The sequence below is a fragment of the Grampus griseus genome, assembly GCF_964374135.1.
Source record: "Grampus griseus genome assembly, chromosome: 3".
Lineage (NCBI taxonomy): Eukaryota > Metazoa > Chordata > Mammalia > Artiodactyla > Delphinidae > Grampus > Grampus griseus.
Window position 1 is genome coordinate 19,453,891 of NC_139019.1, and position 8,323 is coordinate 19,462,213.

The window sequence follows — 8,323 nt, forward strand, 5'->3', positions numbered from 1 at the left end:
ACATTGATTGATTTGTGTATACTGAAGAACCCTTGCATTCCTGGGATAAACTGCACTTGATCATGTTACAGGATCCTTTTTATGTGCTGCTGGATTCTGTTTGCTAGTAGTTTCTTGTGGATTTTTTCAACTATGTCCATCAGTGATATTGGTCTGTAGTTATCTTTTTTTGTGTCATCTTTGTGTGGTTTTGGTATCAGGGTGATGGTGGCTTGTAGAATGAGCTTGGAAGTGTTCCTCACTCTGCTCTTTTGGAAGAGTTTGAGAGGACAGATGTTAGCTCTTCTCTATATCTTTGATTGAATTCGCTTGTGAAGCCATCTGGTCCTGGGCTTTTGTTTGTTGGAAGAGTTTTAATCACAGCTACATTTTCAGTGCTTGTGATTGGTCTGTTCAGATTTTCTATTTCTTCCTGGTAGAGTCTCAGAAAGTTGTGCTTTTATAAGAATTTGTCCAGATTTTCCAGGTCGTCCATTTTATTGGCATATAATTGCTTGTAGTAATCTCTCATGCTCCTTTGTATTTCTGCAGTATCAGTTGTTACTTCTCCTTTTTCATTTCTAATTCTATTGATTTGAGTCTTCTCCCTTTTTTTCCTGATGAGTCTGGCTAGTGGTTTATCAATTCTATTTATCTTCTCAAAGAACTAGCTTTTAGTTTTATTGATCTTTGCTACAGTTTCCTTCATTTCTTTTTCATTTATTTATAATCTGATCTTTATGATTTCTTTTCTTCTGCTAACTTTGGGATTTTTTTGTTCTCTTTGTCTAATTGCTTTAGGTGTAAGGTTAGGTTGTTTACTTGAGATTTTTCTTGTTTTTAGAGATAGGATTGTATTGCTATAAACTTCCCTCTTAGAGCTGTTTTGCTGCATCCCATAGGTTTTGGGTTATCGTGTATATATTGTCATTTGTTTCTAGGAATTTTTTCATTTCCTCTTTGATTTCTTCAGTGATCTCTTGATTATTTAGTATCATATTGTTTAGCCTCCATGTGTTTTTTTTTTGTTTTTTTTTTTTTTGCGGTACGCAGGTCTCTCACTGTTGTGGCCTCTCCCATTGCAGAGCACAGTCTCCAGACGCGCAGGCTCAGTGGCCATGGCTCACAGGCCCAGCCGCTCTGCGGCATGTGGAATCTTCCCGTATTGGCGCCCGAACCTGCATCCCCTGCATTGGCAGGCGGACTCTCAACCACTGCGCCACCAGGGAAGCCCCTTTTGTTTGTATTTTTTACAGTTTTTTTCCTGTAATTGATATCTAGTCTCATAGCACTGTGGTTGGAAAAGACACGATAGGATTTCAGTTTTCTTAAATTTACCAAAACCTACTTTGTGAGCCAAGATATGATCTATCTTGGAGAACGTTCCATGAGCACCTGAGAAGAAAGTGTATTCTGTTGTTTTGGAATGTAATGTCCTATAAATATCAATAAGTTTCATCTTGTTTAATTTAAAGCTTGTTTTTCCTTATTTTCATTTTGGATGATCTAATGGTGAAAGTGGGGTGTTGAAGTTCCCTACTATGACTGTGTAACTGTCAATTTCCCCTTATATGGGTGTTAGCATTTGCCTTATGTATTGAGGTGCTCCTATGTTGGGTGCCTGAATATTTACAATTGTTATATATATATATATATATATATTTTTTTTTTTTTTGGCAGTACGCGGGCCTCTCACTGTTGTGGCCTCTCCCATTGCGAGCACAGGCTCCGGACGTGCAGGCTCAGCGGCCATGGCTCACGGGCCCAGCTGCTCTGCGGCATGTGGGATCTTCCCAGACCGGGTCACGAACCCGTGTCCCCTGCATCAGCAGGTGGACTCTCAACCACTGCGCTACCAGGGAAGTCCACAATTGTTATATTTTCTTCTTGGATTTTCTTCTTGGATTTTCATTGATCATTATGTAGTTTCCTTCTCTGACTCTTGTAATAGTCTTCATTTTAAAGTCTGTTTTTTCTGATATGTGTACTGCTACTCTAGCTTTGTTTTGAATTCCATTTGTATGGAATATCTTTTTCTATCCCCTCACTTACAGTCTGTATGTGTCCCAGGTCTGAAATCGGTCTCTTGTAGACAGCATATATATGGGTCTTGTTTTTGTATCCATTCAGCCAGTCTATGTCTTTCGGTTGGAGCACTTAATCCATTTATATTTAAGGTAATTATTGATATGTATGTTCCTATTACCATTTTCTTAATTGTTTTGTGTTTGTTTTTGTAGGTCTTTTCGTTCTCGTGTTTCCTGCCTAGAGAAGTTCATTTAGCATTTGTTGTAAAGCTGGTTTGGTGGTGCTGAATTCTCTTAACTTTTGCTTGTCTGTAAAGGTTTCAATTTCTCCATCGAATCTAAATGAGATCCTTGCTGGATAGGTAATCTTGGTTGTGGGTTCTTCCCTGTCAGCACTTTAAGTATGTCCTGCCACTCCCTTCTGGCTTGCAAAGTTTGTGCTGAAAGATCAGCTGTTAAACTTCTGGGGATTCCCTTGTATGTTATTTGTTGCTTTTCCATTCATGCTTTTAATATTTTTTCTTTGCATTTAATTTTTGGTAGTTTGATTAATATGTGTCTTGGTGTGTTTCTCCTTGGATTTATGCTGTATGGGACTCTCTGTGCTTCATGGACCTTATTGACTACTTCCTTTTCCATGTTAGGTAAGTTTTCAACTATAATCTCTTCTAATATTTTCTCACACCGTTTCTTTTTCTCTTCTTCTTCTGGGACCCCTATAAATGGAATGTTGGTGCAGTTAATATTGTCTCAGAGGTCTCTGAGACTGTTCTCTATTCTTTTCATTCTTTTTTCTTTATTCTGCTCTGTGGTAGTTATTTCCACTATTTTATCTTCCAGGTTACTTATCCATTCTTCTGCCTCAGTTATTCTACTCTTGATTCCTTCTAGAGAATTTTTAATTTCATTTATTGTGTTGTTCATCATTGTCTGTTTGTTCTTTAGTTCTTCTAGGTCTTTGTTAAACGTTTCTTGTGTTTTCTCCACTCTATTTACCAGATTTTGTATCATATTTATTATCATTACTCTGAATTCTTTTTCAAGTAGACTCCTTATTTCCTCTTCATTTGTTTGGTCTGGTGCATTTTTACCTTGCTCCTTCATCTGCTGTGTGTTTCTCTGTCTTCTCATTTTGCTTAACTTACTGTTTTTGGGGTCTCCTTTTTACAGTCTTCAGGTTCATAGTTCCCTTTTTTTTTGGTGTCTGCCCCCAGTGGCTAATGTTTGTTCAGTGGGTTGTGTAGGCTTCCTGGTGGAGGGAATGGTGCCTGTGTTCTGGCGGATGAGGCTGGATCTTGTCTTTCTGGTGGGCAGGACTGCATCTGGTGGTGTGTTTTGGGGTGTTTGTGAACTTATTATGATTTTAGGCAGCCTCTCTGCTAATGGGTGGGGTTGTGTTCCTGTCTTGTTAGTTGTTTGGCATGGGGCATCCAGCACTGGACTTGCTGCCCATTGGGTGGAGCTGGGTCTTAGCACTGAGACAGAGATCTCTGGGAGAGCTCTCGCCGACGGATATTATGTGGGGCCAGGTGGCTTCTGGTGGTCCAATGTCCTGAACTCGGCTTTCCCACCTCAGAGGCTCAGGCCTGATGCCATGTGGAGCACCAAGACCCTGTCAGCCACATGGCTCAGAAGGAAAGGGAGAAAAAAAGAAAGAAAAAAAATAAAAATATAAAAAGTAAAATAATTAGAATAATTTTTTTAATTATTAAAATGAGAAAGTTTAAAAGTAATTGAAAAAAAAGAAAAGAGCAACCAAACTAGTAAACAGATCCACCAGTGATAACAAGTGCTAAAAACTCTCCTAAGATAAACATAAAAATCAGAAACAAGTCAGTCACTGACAGCAAACCGCAGTCTACAGTTGCCCTCAACATCCACTGCCTCAATATTGGGTTGAATCATTGTCTGTTCATGTATTCCACAGATGCAGCATACCTCAAGTTGATTGTGGGAATTTAATCTGCTGCTCCTGAGGCTGCACAGAGAAATTTCCCTTTCTCTTCTTTGTTTGCACAGCTCCTGGGGTTCAGCTTTGGCTTTGGCCTCACCTCTCTGTGTAGGTTGCCTTCAGGCTTCTGGTCCTTTTTTGGAAGTCTGAGGTCTTCTGCCAGTGTTCAGTAGGTGTTCTGTAGTAGTTCCACATGTAGATGTATTTTTGATGTGTTTGTGGGGAGGAAGGTGATTGCCACGTCTTACTCCTCCACCATCTTGAAGGTCCCCCCAATCTACATGATTTATTGTTGTTTGCTATTTTATGTCCTGTGTTTACCATGTATGGATCCTAAGTTTATAAAAATGACTTTATGATAATGATAACCACTCAAGTATCCTTAATAAGGTCATTTCCAATATTATTACCTTTATACCTCAGTATTCTCTTCATATTTCAGTTCTAAAAATGACTGAAGTTTATTGTCATTACTTAGAACCACATTATTTCAGCTATTTTTAATATTTTCTCTCTTGGTTTTCAAATTTCTTTCTCAAATTTCTTTTTTCCCCTCTAATGTATTTCTTAATTTATTGAAACCTTATATACTTTGAATATTTTATCTTTGGTCTTTCTCTTAATTTGTCTCTCTGTCCCTCAAGCAAAAGCATGTTTAGTTTACATAGGCACAGTATTAATCACTCTTTTGCCATGCCTCTTTCCCTTTCTCTTACATTTACCTGGTACCTTAGGAAACTTGTAAGTATACCTATAGATTTAGTTTAATTTATCATTATTTGATTTTCAACCCACAGTATTCTGGCCTCCATTTTCACATTTTGAACTGCTCTTTCAAAATTGATAATAATCTATGTGTTGCTAATTTCTGTGTATTCACATATTTTACCACTCTATACTGTATGATATTTATCATTCTATGTCCATCTTAAATTATTTTCCCCTTCCCTTATCATCTTTGATTGTGTCTGTTCCTTATTGGTTCTCTATTTCTTTTGATACTCATTTTATTCTCCTGTCCAAATAACTGTGTGATGTCTAGTTGTTCATATAAACAAAATTTTAAAATCCCTATTAAAATAATGATAGAATTTATTTTTGTAGTGAGCTTGTCATTTTAAGAGAACGTTGAGCCATAAATATCTAACACAAGAAACAGTTTAAGGGAGAAAATAAGACGAAAGTTTTTGTTTAAGACTTTTGTTCTTATTTTGATATCTGCTGTTTACTAAGTTAGCCAACTCATAATATCACTGAGCATCTGTTTCTCATCTGAATAATTAGATAATAAAACATTCTATAAGATGGTAAAATTAAAACAAGAGTGTGTAATATAATGATACCTATAAATCATTTAAAATAATCACTGCCAGTATTTATTTTATTCTAAATATGTACTTCTAACAGTTAAAGTGTATAAACACTGACTTTTAAAAGATGGCATATTATATGAATGCTGATTTTTAATTTTTTTAAAGAGAGGTTTTTCATGCAACTACACTTCTGTGCTTTAATTGCTCAATTTCTTTCTTTTGAAATTCCCCCATTTACCCAAATAAATTTATTTCAAGAGACTTCATTCATTTTATGAAACAATTAGATTTGAAGTGATTACCATTGAGCATTTATGAAATAAATTTAATCTAAATCCCAGATATTGTCTGGAAGCCATTTAAAATTTATAGCAATATATTGGGTATTTTATGCTCATAAATTCATTTTATATGCAGTATTATCTGTACAATGTGACTTTTCATTATAAAAGTGACTCTTCTAATTCTGCAATATGAGATGAATCCATTCATGCCATAATCAAGTATTATAAAGAAAAATCAATAAAATGTAAAATGATACATAGAATTTTGTTTCTGTATTTTATATTCAAAGTACATACAATAAGGAACACTGAATCAGATGTAATGATTTATAAAGAAATCTCTATATTTTGGACATTTAGATATCAGATCACATTTTTGAATAATAGTTTCCTTAGTCAAGAAGAGTTTCTATAATATAACATTATAGCATGCGTTCATATATGCTGTCATGATATATTTAGTTCTCATAGTATTGATTAGTCAGGATATATTTAGTTCTCACAGTATTGATTAGTTACTTGATCCACATATATTTATATGTGCCTATATGTATGTAAATATATGTGTGTGTAATTTAATTGTAAGTACTAGTTTAATTCATTAAAGATCTAGATATACCAATAAAAATATATTTTTCTACGTATTTGATTTGTAGTAAAAGTGTATAAAATACAATTTTCCCTGTATTATGAAATTGTATATCATGTTTAAGACAAAAAGCACTTTAATTACTTGAAGTAATATATGTTGGACTCATTGGTGTACATTTTCTGGAAGATATAAAATATGTTGATATAAAATATGTCTATTAAGAAATATGTACATTTTTTTGTCAGTACAGACTTGCCTTCCACTTTGAAAGCCCACATACTGTTGGCAGGGGAAGATTTTCCTATTTGTTTCTTTGGGGGTTCTACTAGAAGCTCACCATATTGATTTGTAAAGTATTTCTTCTAGGTGTTTCTAGTGCTATCCTTCTGCATGTACCTGTTTTCCATCTTGGATCTAATTCAACCTTACTGAATCTATCAGTCAATCTCTCTCTCCCTCTTTCCTTTCAAAAAACATTTTTCAATTGCTCTGTTAATAATAATCAGAGAAGTTTTATTTTTTGTGAAATGCTTCACAGAACCGTATCTACTGCACAGTGTCATATTTTTCAGAGAAGGAAAATAATGAAGTATAACAAGGCAAATATTGGATCTCAAAGTTGTTTCTGTTGTCACTGCATTCTCTGATTAAGGTACCTAACAAGTCTACAAGCCCTAGAAGAATAGAAACGGCAAGAGGTATGAAATCTTCCTACTATTATAGTAAACAACAGATATTGTAGCATTTATGTGTAAAAGTTCAAATTTCATTGATTAAACATTAATGCTTATGATGATTAACAAGGGATAAGTTTTCAATTTGCAATTAAACAGTGCATTACATAAATATGAATGTACATATGGCTATAGAAATTAATTGAATATTTCAGTGCTTAAACATTAGTTTCAGGAAAAAACAAACAGCTGTGCGAGGTATAATCAATTGAGTAGGTAATTTGTAATTAATTATAGACACATATGGCCAATGTTATTCATGCACAGAACAAGCATTTCTTAGGTAATAAAGGAGGCAAATGTTAAATTATCTGTAACTATTAAAGACTATCTTCATTGCCATATTGTGGATTAGTTTGACAATAATCTATTCTACATTTTATATATGTATGAATCACTTGACAAAATGAATAGTTTTCATTTGGGGGAAAAAAAGCACATTTCCATAGAGATTTAGAAAATGACTTTCTTTTGATTCATATGTTAACACTAGAGAAGTAGTTCCATGACAAAAACTTTTCCAGAGGTGTTTCACTCATTTGTTGTTGAACTTGGTGAGAAAGAGACAAAGATAATATATTCAGGTAAATTATTTATTTTCTGTAGCTGTGAATCATGTTTCAGCTATGTGTATAATACCTTACTTATTTTTATTTGAAAAAAACTTTTTCTGCGGCCTGTGTATTATGATTATCTAACATAATCCTTGATGTGTCTTGGTTATTCTCCTCAGCTACATTGTCATGTAAGACTATATCTAAAGAAATGCAAAACTAATTGCTTTTCTGTGTCTCTGAGATATAAGATTGTGTTTGGTGTTGACTTAGTATATCTATACTTCTGAATGTATTAATTTCATTATCCCACAGATTTAAATGATTTCTTATATAGTTATGACTCAGACATAAAAACAATACCTGTTCAAATTCTTCAAGTCTTTCTGGGTAAAGCAAATATTTTGCATTTATTTACTTAAAACTGACATTATTATGAAATGCAGTACTTCTTCTAAATGCATTGTACTGTTTACTTCTTTATAAACAACAACAATAAAAACTGTATCTAGTTTCTATTGTTAGGAACAGTGCTTTGTGCTTAATATTGTTTTAACTTTTGTTTATAACTTCATTTTCAATTTTGTTTTTACAAAGAGCTCTGAATATTTAAAAGTTTGATTTGCCTTCATTATTCTTTGAATTGTATGCATTATCTGACTCTTAAAATGAATAATGTTAATTATAATTATTATCATTGATATGTGGCATAATTGCCACGTGGTATACTATATAAAACAAATATTACATATAATATTTTTTAGTTTTTATATTGCTACAAAATAAAATAACATAAATTTGTGCAGAAAATTATTAGGCATCAGATGGTATAAGTTAGTTGCTACTTGGTTGATTGTTAATTCCACCTCCACACTTGAAAATCCATATA